Below are 15,386 nucleotides of genomic sequence, written 5' to 3' on the forward strand. Positions count from 1 at the left end.
TCAGTACCTCCATGGCTGCTACACTGCTATTCTGTTTTCTGACATGTCACTGCAGCAATTATTCAACTGCAGACCTCAGGCCATCGATCGGGACACAAAAGGAAACGTTGCCGCCATCAATAACCCTGGAATCCTTTGCAGCAGGCCACCCAGTGCTGGTGAAAAGCAGTTTTTTTGTTGGCAGAGCTGGAGAAAAAGCAAGAGAGAAATGTACATACAGAATTCACAGCGAGCAACATCACACAGCGATCAGTGCAACTAAGGTCTGCATGCAGCAGCTTTGATATTTATTCAGTGAGCTGCAAAGAAACAGGCAGAAAGCAGGAGACAGAGAGGAGTGGTCGGGTTATGGGCAAGTTAATTCGATCAAAATGCTCAGATCCAACAAGTGCTCCCAAGTAAAGGAGAGCCTGGCAGATCTGAGTCAGGCTGTTTACTGTTTGCTGTCAGGATGCATGTGTGCTTACAGTATATGTGTGTGTGACTGCACAGCACACTTAATGAACAGAGGTCAATTGGCGTGACAACACTTTGTGGCATAAGGGTGATGCTTTAAGGGCAGGGGGAACTCAGACTGTAAAGAATTTGACCGTTGAAACAGCTGTGCAGGTTTATCTGAATATTTAGGAAGACAGTCCAGACAAGACAGAAGAGAGTCAGACTGGAGTCCTGGCTTAGGTTTGGTGAGGTTTGACTTGGTTTTTAAACTCGTGCATCTCCTCCTTTCAGTGTTTTTGAAAAATATGAGCACTTTTGTTTCTGCAAACAAGGAGGAGCAGTTTCACCAGAGCAGAGGAACAGGGGAGAAAGGGGAGAGGTTTGGGCAGATTTCATTCATTTTGTCCCTTTCCCTTAACTTGCAGTACACACACGTCCACACCATGGTCTTCCCTCTACACGGGGCAACCAGAGGCCTGACATTTGAATGCTTCTTGGTGCAGTGAGTTTGAGAGAAACACAAAAATGACACTTCAATGCACCTGACCCACTGGGCAACAAAAAGCCGTGTCATCAAACACCAATGCTGACATTTACAATCCACACTCACATCTGTTCTGGCAGAAGTTAGATTCTGACCCATAAAAAAATGGAAATGTTGACATATCACTCAACATTTTCCCTGCCTCTGTTTTTCTCCAAAGTATTATGGAGGATCTGAAAACAGACAACAAGGAGGGAATTTCTTAACAAGCTTAAACACTTGTTTGTTGGGTTTGCAGAATATTTAAATATCACATTTAATGTTTGTGTCCTTTCTATGTAAGTGTATTGTCGAACCGTCTGAGTAAACAAGCCCGTGCAGCCATTAGCAACAGTGCCGTGGCATCCTGCCAAGTATGGACATCAGGAGATGAAAGAGTGGAAAGTGTTGTTTGGCACTGCCCAACACCAAGGGCGAACAGAGAATAGAAGCGCGTACATGGCATTTGTTTTTGTATTTTCTTTCCACCTTCGGGCCCTGAATGTTAATATCAGTGCATTTATTATTTTATGCTCTCAGTATGCATCTGCAGTCCGCTCTCGGAAGCAACAACCCATTGCCTTATGTCAACATATTACGCTCATTTTCAGCCCATGCCCTGCGAGGACATTAGTGCAGACAATAAACAAGGTTCAGTTGTCCTTGCTCAGGGCCATGACTGGACCTCACAGGCCACCGTCGACTCAAACAAGCCTTTCACTGACGGACCCCTTGAATGTAATCTAATCTCCTACAGGCATTAATTTCAATGTGTACTACTTATCTCTTTGCTGTAAAAAAAAAAACCTTACCGTCATGTATGTGTTCTGGGGGGGATTAAGGGATTCCATGTCATTTTGGTCATGAATTAATAAAGGCGGCATCAGTCTGTACATGATGACTGTATATTTGCATTAACACTGGAATGACTGTGTCTTCCTGTGGCTTATGTGAAAGATTTGTTTTACCCTACAGCTAATATGATATGGCATTAAGCACGTGTAATCCCATAAGGCAGTGGGTGACTGCTAGCAAACCCCACCCACAGGTGCTGCACTGTGTTCATAAATCATCCAGCGTGTAGAGTGACATATGGACAGAGATGGAGGATCAAATCTGTACAATGAACAATTTGATTATACTGCTTTACAAAATAATTTGCTGTTTTCCATGATCGATTTCACTAAAAGAAGATGTACATTGTGTTAAATTCAGTCGATAGCTGTGCAGCTGAGTCAGCAGTGTGGTGAGCTACTGCCACCTAGAGGATGATGAGTTTTTTGCAACAAGCCAGGAGGGCTTTAAACCTGCATCGGAAGAGATCCTTTGAAAATAAGTTGTGATAGTTCATGCAACAGTCCTCTCACTGTTTTTCCAGGCTGAGTACTTATCACAGCATTTAATGTGTGGACTTCTAAGTTTTGCATTTTCCAACACTTTGGGTTGTAGTTTTGTTGGGGGGCTAACTTTACTTACAAACTTACTAAGAGCAGTTAAAAAAAAGTCATTGATAAGTGAAATGTTCCTGCTGTTACAGACAATATGACATAGATGAATCAGAGTGAAATGTTTGGCTGATAATTTAAGGATTTATTTGAATTATTCAAATGACAACATGGGCTGCACGGTGAGGAGCTTCCTGGTTTGAATCCCTGCTGGACTCTGTGCTGAGATTGCATGTTATCCCCGTGAATGTGTGGGTTTTCTCCTGGTAATCCGGCTTCCTCCAACAGTCCAAAGATTCACACAATGCCAACATTTTTTTCTGAATGTAATGTACTAGATGTCAGCATTAAATTGATTTGGGACAAAAAATAAACATCTGACATCCCTTCATGCCACATTATTCACTGATGTGCCGTTGTTTGTCAACAGGGCCAATATCAGCTGATACCGATGCTGAACTTATCCATTGCTGAACTTATTTTGGGGTCCTGGGGGCTTAGCTTTTCTTAGACACAAGTAGAGGGGCTCCAAGAATAAAAGGTTGGGATCCACTGCTTTACTGCAACATGACAACACTACAACTAATATCCAGCAGGTGTCACTTTTGGACTGAGTCACACAATTTGACAAACTGAATGTTTAGATATATTGTGTGACAAACTAAAATTACTCAAAGCCTGCCAGCCCACCAGCAGAGATTTTCCAACATTGCCATTAAAGGTCAAACAATAAACAACTGAACAAAAACGTTCAGTTAGGTGGAAGCATTTATGTTTCTTATGTCCTACTTATTTGACCTGCTGAGTGGACTGGAAAGTGGAAATGTCTGTTGTGTCTTGAAAATCATTCAATATTGGGATTACTGTCTTCATGAGAAATGTATATTCTCTAGGATTTTTGCTTTTTTTCCCTTGAGGAGTTTAGCAGTGGCACAAGCAGTTACACTGTAACACTTTCACTGACCTATTTCCAGCATTAGAAATGTGTCATAGTTGCATAACTCACATGAAATAGCACATCATTCAATAATTATAACACATACTGTGATACGTGGGAGCAGTCATTTACATGCTGCATTATGTGTGTGGGTGTGTGTGAAGTTGCTGTAAAGGAAACTTATCTCCATGACAACCAGAAGTTTTAGAAGACGTGGGTTTACCCTGACCCTCATTGTCTAACCTCACCGGCCCTTATGGTCCTGTGGAGGTGTGTTTACCCTGAACAAACCTTCAACCACACTGCTGACGACACAGAGCTCTAAAGCTTTCACTCAAGCGTGCATCGTGGCAACCTGCACAGGGATAGCAACTGGCAGCTACATGTGGTGCTGAAAAGACTCGTATATTAATCGATTGAAGAGCCGTGACATTTTTAAACAGTCAAATAATGTACATGATTATATTATAAGACCAAACGAAAAGCATTTTGTTTTAGAAACAGATGAAGTGCACAAGTTGTGATGATGACTTATTTGGCTGGGTCTTCAACAGTAACAACAATAAAACAGTGTGAACATTTCTGAATGAAAATTAGAGTAAAGTATTTTCATCTTTATATGTATAAGAGCCAGAGCTCTTAATATCTAGAGAAAAACAAGATTTAAAATTGCATGACTTATGGAATAAACATTAACACATAATAAACATAGCAGAACCCCAATATATGTCTTATTTTTTATTATACTTTAATATAAATAAATACAAATAGTAACATAGTGAGCTGGTACCTGCAGTTCAAACTGAAAGATAGTTTAAAAATAATACTTAAAATTGATAACGATCATATTTGCACCTCATTGCGGAGTCCCAAAAAGTTTTTAAAAAAAAAAAGATATCTTGTGTGCACAAGTTTTATATTTCTTTGAATTTTCTTAGGACTTTAAGGGCTCCGTACCTCTTCACTTATTCTCATTTTTGTTTACTGTGCACAATGTTTCACATTAAACACTGGCAAGGCACCATCTAAACTATAGGATATGTAACAAGCAGGAATCCATAAGTACAATTTGTAGACTATGCTCTGTATCAAGCACAAAAATGTATTTTAGAGCACAAAATATATCAGATAATCAGAATCAGAAATACTTTATCAACCCTGTGGGGAAATGTGGTCGTTACAGTAGCTCTCAACACAACATAGAAGTGGGAATTTAATTTATATTTAGCCTAGAATATAGAATAAAATATAAATATAAATAGAATAAGCAGAAATAAGTACCAAAGTGCAGAGTATCTGAATAAGCAATAAGCTATATGTACGAGAACAGGGATTTGAGTATATTAACAATATTTACAAATATAATATATACAGTATCCAGCTTATTTGCATTGCAAACATGGGTGACTGAGAAAATGTATTGAGTGGTTAACAGACAGATTGTAAAATTGAGTTAGATGATACTATGGAGACATTTCCAGTGGTCTGAGTGGTGTAATAAGTCCAGGGCCAGACTAAAAGTGTCTGACTCTCAGCATGAGCAGCATGAGCATATATCATATGTGTGCTAATGCACAAAGCTTCATTGCTTATTTTCTAATGTCCAAAGCTTAATTTTCAGCTTCAGAAGATAATGTGATATGAAATAATATGCTGAATTATTTTTCACATAAAGAATAAAAACAATAGCTGATTTAATTGGCTTATTTCGCACTGTCCCTAATATTGACCAATAAGAACTGTGAGTGGGCGGGGCTTTAGACTGCCTTTTCCCCCCTCGACGTTTTCCTAGTGGCAGAGGGAGGGGTCTCCGCTGAGCGTGTTGTTGTCTGTTGCTGCCTGGGACAAGCAGAGCTGCCAAGGTCGGTGAAAGTACTGCCCGGACCAACACTTCGCTTCATCTTAAAAAGTACTACCCGCAGAGGCATACAGGTGAGTCTCAAGGTTAAGACAACTTTTATTCGTGTTTAGTGGGCTTCGAGCTGTATTTACTGTACATGGTGTTGTGCCAAATTGTGTATCCCCGGTAAATCAATGACTGTCAGACGAGTTCACATGGGGAAGAGATGCCGGGGGAGGAAACGCTAAGTTGCTTGCTAACATTAGCCACTTATGAGCGCTCAGATAGGTTTTTTTTTTTTATCACGCCTGAGTGCGATAAGCCTCTCCCCGGTCACTACCTGTGTCTATTTGGTGTTACGGGATAATTTATTGAGGGACTTCCCTTTTCTGAGTGTGTTTGACAGCGATGCCGCCGGTCGGCTAACTGTCTGGCTAGCAGACGGACTTAGCCTGCAAGTTGCAGCCACGTTACATTTGAGTTTTCTCTTTGCTAGTTTACTGTATGAAGTGTATGTTGGGTTACTTACTGTATACTAGCAGGTGGATGTGATAAAGTACGAGTGCTTACTTTCTAGTGTTCTTATCAGTCAATTTCTCCGCCTGTTTAACTATTAGACACGTTTTATTATCATAGTTGGCATCAGTGTTTTCTGCTCTCAGGCTGTCATTGTAAATGCCAAACCACTGCAGCTGTTTGTTTCTTCTCTCAGAATCGGTTTTATTGCCACATTTACACATACATTGAATTTGACTTTGTGTTTTGGTACAAAACAATGAGCACACGACTAGAGCTAAAACAGTAAGAAGCTATGAATCAGCAATGCTCCTGCTGACGGGGCACTTACAGTAAGAAGAATAAAATACAATATAGCCTATAAAAACACAAAAGTTACAATGGAGGATCTGTGCAGTTGTGCATGTATGTGCATGATTTACAGTGCACATAACTACCAGTGTAATCTTCTAACCAGAGTGCAGTGTAAACTGACATTAGCTGCTCATTAGTGACTCTGCTTCATGGGGTGTTATAGAAGAAGTCTATACTTAATGAGATCCTGCCATGACCATTCATTATTGAGTTATTCAGTTCTATATCATGAGTCATTGCAGTGCTGTTATGGAGCTAGTGGCACCTATCCAATGCAATTATGTGGTGGTGGGGTAGGGTGCTATAAAGTGAGGTGTAGGGTTGGCTTTGATTATTTGAGAAACAAGTCATGACTAAGGATTTTGTAGAACTGAGTCCTACTTGGTTTGCTCTCTGAAATACACCAAAGACTGGATGGTGCTTAAAAAGCCAATGTAAGGGGTGTCCGGACTCATTCGTCACATACTGGTTTTTTTTTTAATCAACTTTACAGTTTAAATCAGCTTAAGAAACCTACTTTTACAGTTTCTCTTTGTGCGTCTCTCTGTGCACTGAAAAGGCGCTTTTTTGTGAAGACATACAGCAACAGCTGCACTTCTCTACCACAGTGTGTGCGTGCTCCTGTGTGCCTGTGTGTTTTGTTTCAGCTGGTATGCCAGGCAGTAATTGCAGCATTAATGGAATGCATGTTGAATTGTTCGACTGAAACATGTGGGACAATGGCTGTTGTGGCTGAACCTGATCTCTCTAGGAAGAAGTTGAAATGCTTTGCATGTTCTTTGCATGGCCTCCGGTGGCTGTGTGCGCCTCTGTCTTCACTTTTACTCACTGTGGACAAGTAAGAGCATGCCGGGCTTTATATAGTCCCAGGAGGAAGATGTAGTCATTACTATGATGAGCACAATACAAGAAGAATCACACATGATGAATCAGTTAGAAACCACTTTGGAGAAGTATCAGACTTCTGCTTTTAAATATCTGTCCTGCATAATGCACATCAAACTGTTGAGAAAGTGATGAAAACATGTATCTTAGGCGCAATATTGAAGTGACTAGACGTCTACAAAATCTTTTTCTCCACCAGTTAATTTAAACTAAGGAATATTACTTTAGTCCCAGATGATGCAGTGCTTTGAAACGTCCCAGTGATGGGCCTCATGTCGCAGCACGCTGGTTAGTCTGTTTCTGATTTGAGGTGCTTGTGAACGATGTAAAGGCAGTGTTGATGCAACGCGGTACAGCAATTGGGAGAACACTGCAAAGAGGAGGACATATCAGACCTTACAAATATATTTTGGCAGAGTCTGAAGGCAGCATGTGTAGCTGAACTCTGCCTGACCATCACTTTGACAAAACTGTAGCTCTGTAGCAGTTTTTGTTTTCTCACCGCTCAGTGTTTGTGTCTGAGACAGAAAAACAGGATATGGTATCACCCACCCTCTCTATCTGCATTTTCTCACATTGTGGTTTTTAACCTGTTGTCATACTTAATGTCGCCTCAGGTACAGAGCCAAGTCATTTTGTTCACTACTTAAGTTTAATCTTATTTAGCACTGCCATTTCAAACACAATAAGAAAAGCTTGCATAAATAATTCCATCTATTGAAAAGTAGGTTGGCTATGATTTAGCTTTGAATTTTTAATATAGAAATAAAGTTTTACTGCTGCAACTCTCAAACCATCTGAACAGGATCAACATATAAACTGATGTAAAACTAAAGCTGGGGGTAGAAATCACATCTTATTCAATATTCATCAAAAAGTAATTTGTCACCATATACAGCTGAGTCGGAGAGCATCTTGTTGATGAAGAAACCAGATGGTTTATTGGAATATAATGAATTGCTATGAACTAAATCTGTCTATCACACAGTTCTGAGGCTGTATTTTCATATTTTTGAATTATAGACAATTAGAGCATTAAACGCTGAATAAGGCTGTTTGATTTTATAGACCAGTGTCTCAGTGATTCCAACGCTAATTGTTGTGGCACAGGACATTGGGAACTAAGCAGAGCTGCCTCTTACCTTGCTCATTTTTTAGGATTCTATCAGTGTTCATCATGCACAAGATTATAACCCAGAGAAAAGTTATACCTCTGGGAACACCCTGTGGTCAAAACAAACAAACATGTAAGAAATCAGTGTTTCTTTTAGGTTTTTCAAGGCTGTAAGCGCAGCTGATACTAACTTTAAACACATTTACCTCACTTAACTTTCTTTGACTAAAAGTCTTTATCTAGTTTAATTTTTAATTTAAAGCAACCAAGTTATTAAAGAGTGACATTAGTGTGACTTGCTCAGTCAGAAAGTTGTCAATTTTTAATTATTTATAGTCCAGCATACAAGCTTGATTTCAAACTGACAGATCGGCTGTTTTGTTTCTGCTGTGTGATCGGCAGAGTGATTCATCCATATATAATGTAGGACTGTCCAAAAATCGTATTATATTCAGTATTTCCCACAGGAAATTCACCTGTTGAGGTAAGAGCTGGCTTATTTAGAAGGTGCTTTTAAAAATCTGAGTATAGTTGACTGTAATGTAAAAAGCTGTGTCATTTTGAAAACAGTTTTTGTTACCAAACCAATAGCAAAGCCGATGCTGATTTTTGTCACCTGTGACCACAAACTGATATCTGTATGACACAGACACGTTGAGATGAAACAGAAAAGTCATATTTTGTAGATCACGTGCAGAACCGTGGGAGTCTGACCCAAACGGAGCATCCTGTAACCGGAATGATTAGAATCATTTTGTTAGTTTTTCTACAAAGGTAGTTAAGGCGCAGGGCGCATGTTGTCAAGGCGGCCACCTTTACTATAAAACACTGTGTGAAACACTGATATTATAATCAAAATCAAACCTTAACCAAAACTACACAGCAACATATGCAACACTTCACTGTGAGTTGATCTCATGTTTTAATATTCTAAGATTTACCTTATTAACCTGTCACCCTGTTTGTAAGCATCAGGCATTGATGCTACCTTGAGATGTGGGAATTATGATTCATTTATTTTCTTTTTTTGTGTATTTGATTACTGCTATAAATCTAAAGTTGCTTTTGTTACACTAAACGAGAAATCACAGAGTATTTCCTTCCAGCAGTGGATTCTGCACAAATGCCAAGTCTAATATTTGATGTTGGTTTTAGCTGAACATGCAGCAGGAAGTGTTCTTCTGTTATTCTTTCACTGATGGTGCCAGCTGAGGTTAGACTGTAGCACTCATCGACTGTCTCTGACACATTCAATCAAATTATTGTTCATGTATGTACAAATTTGGCATCAACACATTTTTAAAAAACACTTAAATAGCCATTATTTTATTAAAAAGGACCAAACTAAAATCTGAGTTTTTCCGCTTCAGGCTCTTAGTGTTCGGCTCTCGTCCTGTTGTCGACCACTAATCATCCAGTACACCATGGACCACCGGTCACTGCTGACTCAGCCAATGCTGCCATCTGGGCTGGAACAGAAAGCACAACAGACTTCTCACTGGCTGTACAGTCTCTGATGCTCAGCTAACAGATTGTGTGGGTGTGCGTATATGTGTGTGACACTGAAGAAAAGAGAGAATAAAGTTTAAACAGAAACTTGAAGTCACCAGATCTACCAATCTGAAAAGTGTAGAGAACTTAGAGTACTATATTCTTAATGTTTCACAAATCTAATGGTTTGGATCAGATCACAGATTTTTGTCACAGATGGAATCGTTTTCTGGATTGGACAAAAAGAGGAAAAAATATATTTCTAATATCACTTTTCTACTCCTCAGCTAGCCATGACTCAAACTGCATTTTAACAGTATCAGCATCAAAATGAATTTCCTCACATCTTGATAATGTATTACTTCCTCAATTTTCTTCACTATACACATTTCTACATTTATAAATTATACAAGCAGTAAATGTAAACCTGAACCTGTACAGGGAGCGTGCACTTAGTACTGTGTCTTCAGCTTTTAAAACCGAGTGGAGCGCTCTGTAATGGAGATCATTTAGCTATGTTTACAGATGCAGAACAGGCTGCAGGATAATGTTCCTTATGACAACTATTGTTGTCACACGCAACCACCTGCTGACTGACCAGTATGATTCATTTTCCATAGATCCCTGGATCACATGCGGCGCGAACAGATGATCCGAACGGATCAACTGTGATCTGTTGCAGCACTACTATATTCACGTTAAATGATCATGTTATATTATACCAACATATCAAGATGTTTAACTTAACTCAGAAGGCTCGTCCATGAAGACACGACATTTAAGATTTGTAGGACCTTTCCTTTGATAAAATAAAGAAACAATGCTTTAGTTAAGCAACATTTTTATTATTATTTTATTCAAATTGTGTATTTATTTTTAAAGTATTATTTTTTTATTTGATTATCCTGGTGAAACTTATCAAGCTTATCCATGTAAATCAAAGCAAATGCAGCACCTGCTGCTTCTTGTTTCAGATCCTCTACCATACATCTTTAAAAAGTCAATACTTAGTGGATTATCAGAAGCAATCTATCTCTCGAACTTATGGACTGTTGCAGAGTTACACCATTACTCAAGTGAAAAATCATTAAGTTAAGACTTACCATGAAGCAGCTATTGCAAGCAATTCATTATTGAGGATTTGACATATTTTTCCACATGTCATAGTGAGACAAGCAGGAGAGTAAAAGATCTAATGAACACTGCTTTAGTTTCAGAGTCTTGTATTTAGCATGCTGACTCACTGTCACACTGCCGTGTCTTATTCAGACACTTGAATAATATACTAGAGGCAGATCTAAAGTTGACACCTGTGCTTTTCCTACAAGTCAAAGTCAAAATGAGCCTACAACTCATGGTAATACAATGAACCATAATTGTATACCTACTTACACAAGAAGCCTTTTCAGTCTTAACAATTCAGGAAAGCAGGATTAATAAATCTCAGCTGTTAGAACAGCTTATCTCTTAACAGCTTAATGTGTTTTAACACTTGAGCCTCCAGCATTCAGTCTTCACTGGGAAAAATGTCCCGCAGACAAATTTCTTCAATATTTCTATTCATTGTTGGCTGTCCTCAATCCCCTCCTGTTTTTATTCCTCTCAGGAAATTAGTTTTTCTCTGCACAGTGAACTATGGCTGTGTCCCAGTAAAACATCATGCGAATCAAACTGTGCTCTCCAAGTTCCTGTTTTACCCCAAACTACCCGTGTGCCTGTCTCTTTATCTGTCTGTCTGAGAGAATGAACCACACACTGCTTTATGACCCCGCACACTTCCCGCTCACGTTTCACTTTTTATACTCACATCCTGTCAGAGGGACGACGGCTCAGTCTGTTTGCTTCCCCGCGGTAGTGTAGCATAAAGGGTTTAAAGTCCTTCAACAACACAGTCTTACCAACTTAAAAAGTTATTTTTTGTGTTGAGATATACTTGCCTCCCTCTTTTCCTTCTTGTTTGGTCTGGGTTTTTTTAATTGTTTATTTACAAGTCAAACTTTTAATGAAAGTTTAATGCTACATGCTGTCATATAAGTCACCTGTTGTTTGTATATTTAGAGTGGTGTCATAAAAAAGGTGATTTAAAATGCTCACCATCTGTCCTGTCAGTTTTGTGCAAACTCATTTCATCTAGAGGCTTCTTTGCTTTGGCACTTCATTTATGCCCAAAGCATCGTCTTTTCTAGGCCACTGGAAACTGGAAAGCCTTGGAAAACCTGTTAGAGTAAAAAGTTGTTTTGAAAGTACAAGATTAAAGAGTTAATTTTATTTGTATTTAACCTTTATTTAACCAGGTTATTATCCCATTGAGATCAAGATCTCTTTCACAAGTGTGACCTGGCCAAGAGGGCAGCAGCACATGTCATAATAAACATTACATTAATCAGACTGAATAATTCTCATCTTCTACGCTCTGATTTGTGTCATGTTCCTTTCTGATAGATAGATAGATTGATAAACTTTATTGTCTGTCCCAACAGTGACAGAAATCCTCCTTTGACAAGCCTCAGTCATTACATTTAAAAACACAACACAGTACAAACATTAAAAGAGGACTGTTAAAAAACGACAGCTGCTAAAAAGTGTCTCTTTGATTTTCTTCATGGTGGGAATGAAGGATTTTTTGTAGATATTTTTCTGGGCATTAATGCTACACTGGCACTGTTACTTGGCAATCTTTCCAATGCTTTTTTCTCTCCTTTCCACAATTCATTGCTAATTGACAATGGCTTCTTACATGCTCTGTTAAAAGCACTTTCTGAAGCAAAATAGCCTGCAAGATTAGATCAGATTTTTTTTTTAAAGCCTATTTAAGTTGAATGTAAAAAGGCGTAGTGATACAGTATAAATCTGATAGTACAGGGAATGCATAAAGCATTATAATATTTAACTTTGACAGAGATAAGTGAAATAACTGTGTGCTGCTACACCACCACCTGTTACTCTGCATTTTCACAGCTGGCAGAAGGATCTTGGCCTCAGCCTAACTGCATTTTGCACTTCAGCGGCACACTCACTGATCCTGACAGGTGCAGGAATCCAGATATATACAGCTGTTTATTGTTGTTGACAACCTAATGGTCTGCCAGAGCAGGAATACAAGGATGTGACAGTCATCACAATCATGTCAGGAGGGTTCATCAGCACTGGATACAATGGAGTTACCAGAAAACAACAGCTTTTTGGACAGAGCAGAGCACTGTGTGTGTGTGTGTGTGTGTGTGTGTGTGTGTGTGTGTGTGTGTGTGTGTGTGTGTGTGTGTGTGTGTGTGTGTGTGTGTGTGTGTGTGTGTGTGTGTGTGTGTGTGTGTGTGTGTGTGTGTGTGTGTGTGTGTGTGTGTGTGTGTGTGTGTGTGTGTGTGTGTGTGTGTGTGTGTGTGTGTGTGTGTGTGTGTGTGTGTGTGTGTGTGTGTGTGTGTGTGTGTGTGTGTGTGTGTGTGTGTGTGTGTGTGTGTGTGTGTGTGTGTGTGTGTGTGTGTGTGTGTGTGTGTGTGTGTGTGTGTGTGTGTAGGCAGGCTGCAGAGTAATAGCTTAAACTCTGACCCTGATATCTTGGGATTGTGATGGTTTATGCTCATTTTAAGTCTTGGATTTTTTTGTTATTTGTCGGTCCAGAGGCTGTTTCAAGAAAAGTAGATATTCATTTTTGTTTGGAACGGGGCCAGGGTCATACCAGATGTATAATTGCTTCAATGCATGATTATTTAACCATGAGGGCTGTTAATGAAAGTATAGTTCCTAAAACTCTTCACGTCTCTATTAAGACAAAAGATAATGGATATTAAAGCGTTGTAATTGCTGCTAGAGTTCCTTCTCTCTCACATTGAGTTCTGCCTTCTGTATCTGTGACTGTGTGTGTTATGATCATGACTCTGCGTACGAGGCAGCCACACAGTTTCCATGGCATGCAGACTCGGAGTTACTGCGTGAAGACAGTGTAAGGAGGGAATAACATTGGCCTAGATATGTTGCATGACTAACTAAGCGAGTGCACTTGAGCTTGTCCTCAGTCAAGCCTGGAGACTTGTCTGATGACAGAGACCTGGGTCTGGAAAGGTCAAATATCCTCTTCTAGACCTTAATGCAATGATTAGAACTGATCCTTCAGTATGGAGCGAGCCTGCACGGAAAGCCATAAATAGGTTTGTTTTTATAAGGAACACCCCTGTGCCCCAAATGTCTTGGTATAGCCTGCCTTTTTGCAGAAATTACCCAGGGACCATTTCTCTGAGCTGTGAACAATGTCATGTAGGAGACTGCCACTTGGCACGGATAAAAAAATATTTTGATAGTTAGTGAGGTTGGATTTAGTTACCCTAGACAATGTGTCCTTTACGGTTCAAAGATAGTATAGATATATTTTAGAATCCTGATGTTTAGTGATACAGTACTTTGAATAACAAAGGTTTACATGCAAACGTCCATTGAGGTGTTTAATATGTGCTTTTTAACCCTGAGCTGTAGGAGTGCAGCATTCGAGCTTCAACAATTTTTATCTTCTGCCCCGACATGGTAACTTCAGCTGAGCCAAAGAGGAAGAAGGTTAATATCATTGTGGAGAGTGTAAATAATGGACGAGCCCACAGTGATGTGAGCTTCCAGCTCAACATTATGGCTTTTGCCATGTTGGTTTTCTAGAACCACAAGTGACCATGATTGTAAAAGAGAGTGATGCTCATTGAGTGTATAAAAAGGTGGACAACATGACAGCTCCTCAACAGTCAAGCCAATACATCAGGTGCTCTCTCTACTAACTGGCTGCAGTATTGGTCATAAATCCTGCCTCCTCCATGTTAATAGGCTGAACATGGATTAAAATATAAAGTCAATATCAATTCCAATTCATTTTTGGATTCTGTCATTATAGTTAGTTCTTATCATGCTGATTTATGTCCAAATGTCCAAATTAAGATTTACAGGTTGTCCATGTCTGCACCAGCTTTATTTATCAGACCCAGAGATTACTGCTTGGTTTCCAGCCTTTCTGCTAAACTAAGCTAACTAGCTGCAGCTTTATAACAGACAGATTTGAGTAATTCGACCTTCTTATCCAGCTCTGAGTGACAAAGCCAATAAGCTTGTGTCTCAAATTGTCAAACTTCCTTCAGCTTCAAGGACAAGTAACTAAAGGCATGGGAATTTTTTATTTGACCAATTTGAGGAAATATTGCAAATTGTCTCATTTTCAGCCTTGTAAAAGATTGTAAAATATAAATAAATCTTACATATGATCAAGTCACTGAACGCAATACCCTTAACCAACCAAAAAATGCACAGCACAAGTTCACTTTAAACATCTGAAAACATTAAAGCAGAGTTGGTGTCTGCAATCAAGATCATTAAATGTAAGGGAACCATTGACAGCTGCTCATCAGTCTTAGTGTATCAGTTCAGATTGTCTTATTGCCAGGATCAACATAACTTCTGTAAGCCAGGCTTGGGTGCCTCCGCCCAGCAGAGTTGGTAGCTGAGCAGATCGTTTAATGCTCTCACGCACACACTTGGTAACATTAGTTTCACATAAGAGTCAGTCACACACAGAAATGGTTCCCTTTGTATCTGCAGAACTGCTGCCATGAAGGGGTTGAAAGAAACAGAAGTGGCATTGAGCAGAGATGTAGGAGGAATTTCTACGCCTGGAGTCCCACTCTGTGCAGCAGTAGCTGCTAGTAGCAGCCAGCCACTCTGCCTCCTCCTCTCCAAATACCAAACGCCCTCCTTTACTTTCCTACTTGCGTTTTGCTTTGATTTCTTTTCCTCCTTCCATTGTTCTCTTCATGCACTCTTATGTGCCTTGGCAGTCCGTCTCTCTCTATCCGACTTTCTCTGTGTCAGAGCCTCTC

At 39.5% G+C, this 15,386-nt stretch overlaps 1 protein-coding gene and 2 long non-coding RNA genes across 4 annotated transcripts in view; 2 read left to right on the forward strand and 1 right to left on the reverse strand.

Moving 5' to 3' along the window:
* The first annotated feature begins 5,130 nt into the window (after window positions 1-5,130).
* The window catches only part of fam49a (family with sequence similarity 49 member A), a 36,399-nt gene continuing 26,143 nt past the window's right edge, over window positions 5,131-15,386 (forward strand). For both annotated transcript variants that reach the window (XM_061052562.1, XM_061052563.1), the window contains exon 1: window positions 5,131-5,275. The gene's annotated coding sequence lies outside the window, so the exon portion shown is untranslated. The remainder of the gene's footprint in view (window positions 5,276-15,386) is intronic.
* Window positions 9,363-10,813, reverse strand: LOC132984572 (uncharacterized). Its single transcript, XR_009674971.1, has 2 exons — window positions 10,647-10,813; window positions 9,363-9,521 (listed from the first exon to the last, which is right to left on the reverse strand). It is a non-coding gene; the product is annotated as an uncharacterized LOC132984572 (long non-coding RNA).
* On the forward strand, window positions 11,506-14,745 carry LOC132985269 (uncharacterized). The gene is made up of 2 exons (XR_009675033.1): window positions 11,506-12,768; window positions 13,055-14,745. It is a non-coding gene; the product is annotated as an uncharacterized LOC132985269 (long non-coding RNA).

This window comes from Labrus mixtus, chromosome 12, assembly GCF_963584025.1.
Source record: "Labrus mixtus chromosome 12, fLabMix1.1, whole genome shotgun sequence".
NCBI lineage: Eukaryota > Metazoa > Chordata > Actinopteri > Labriformes > Labridae > Labrus > Labrus mixtus.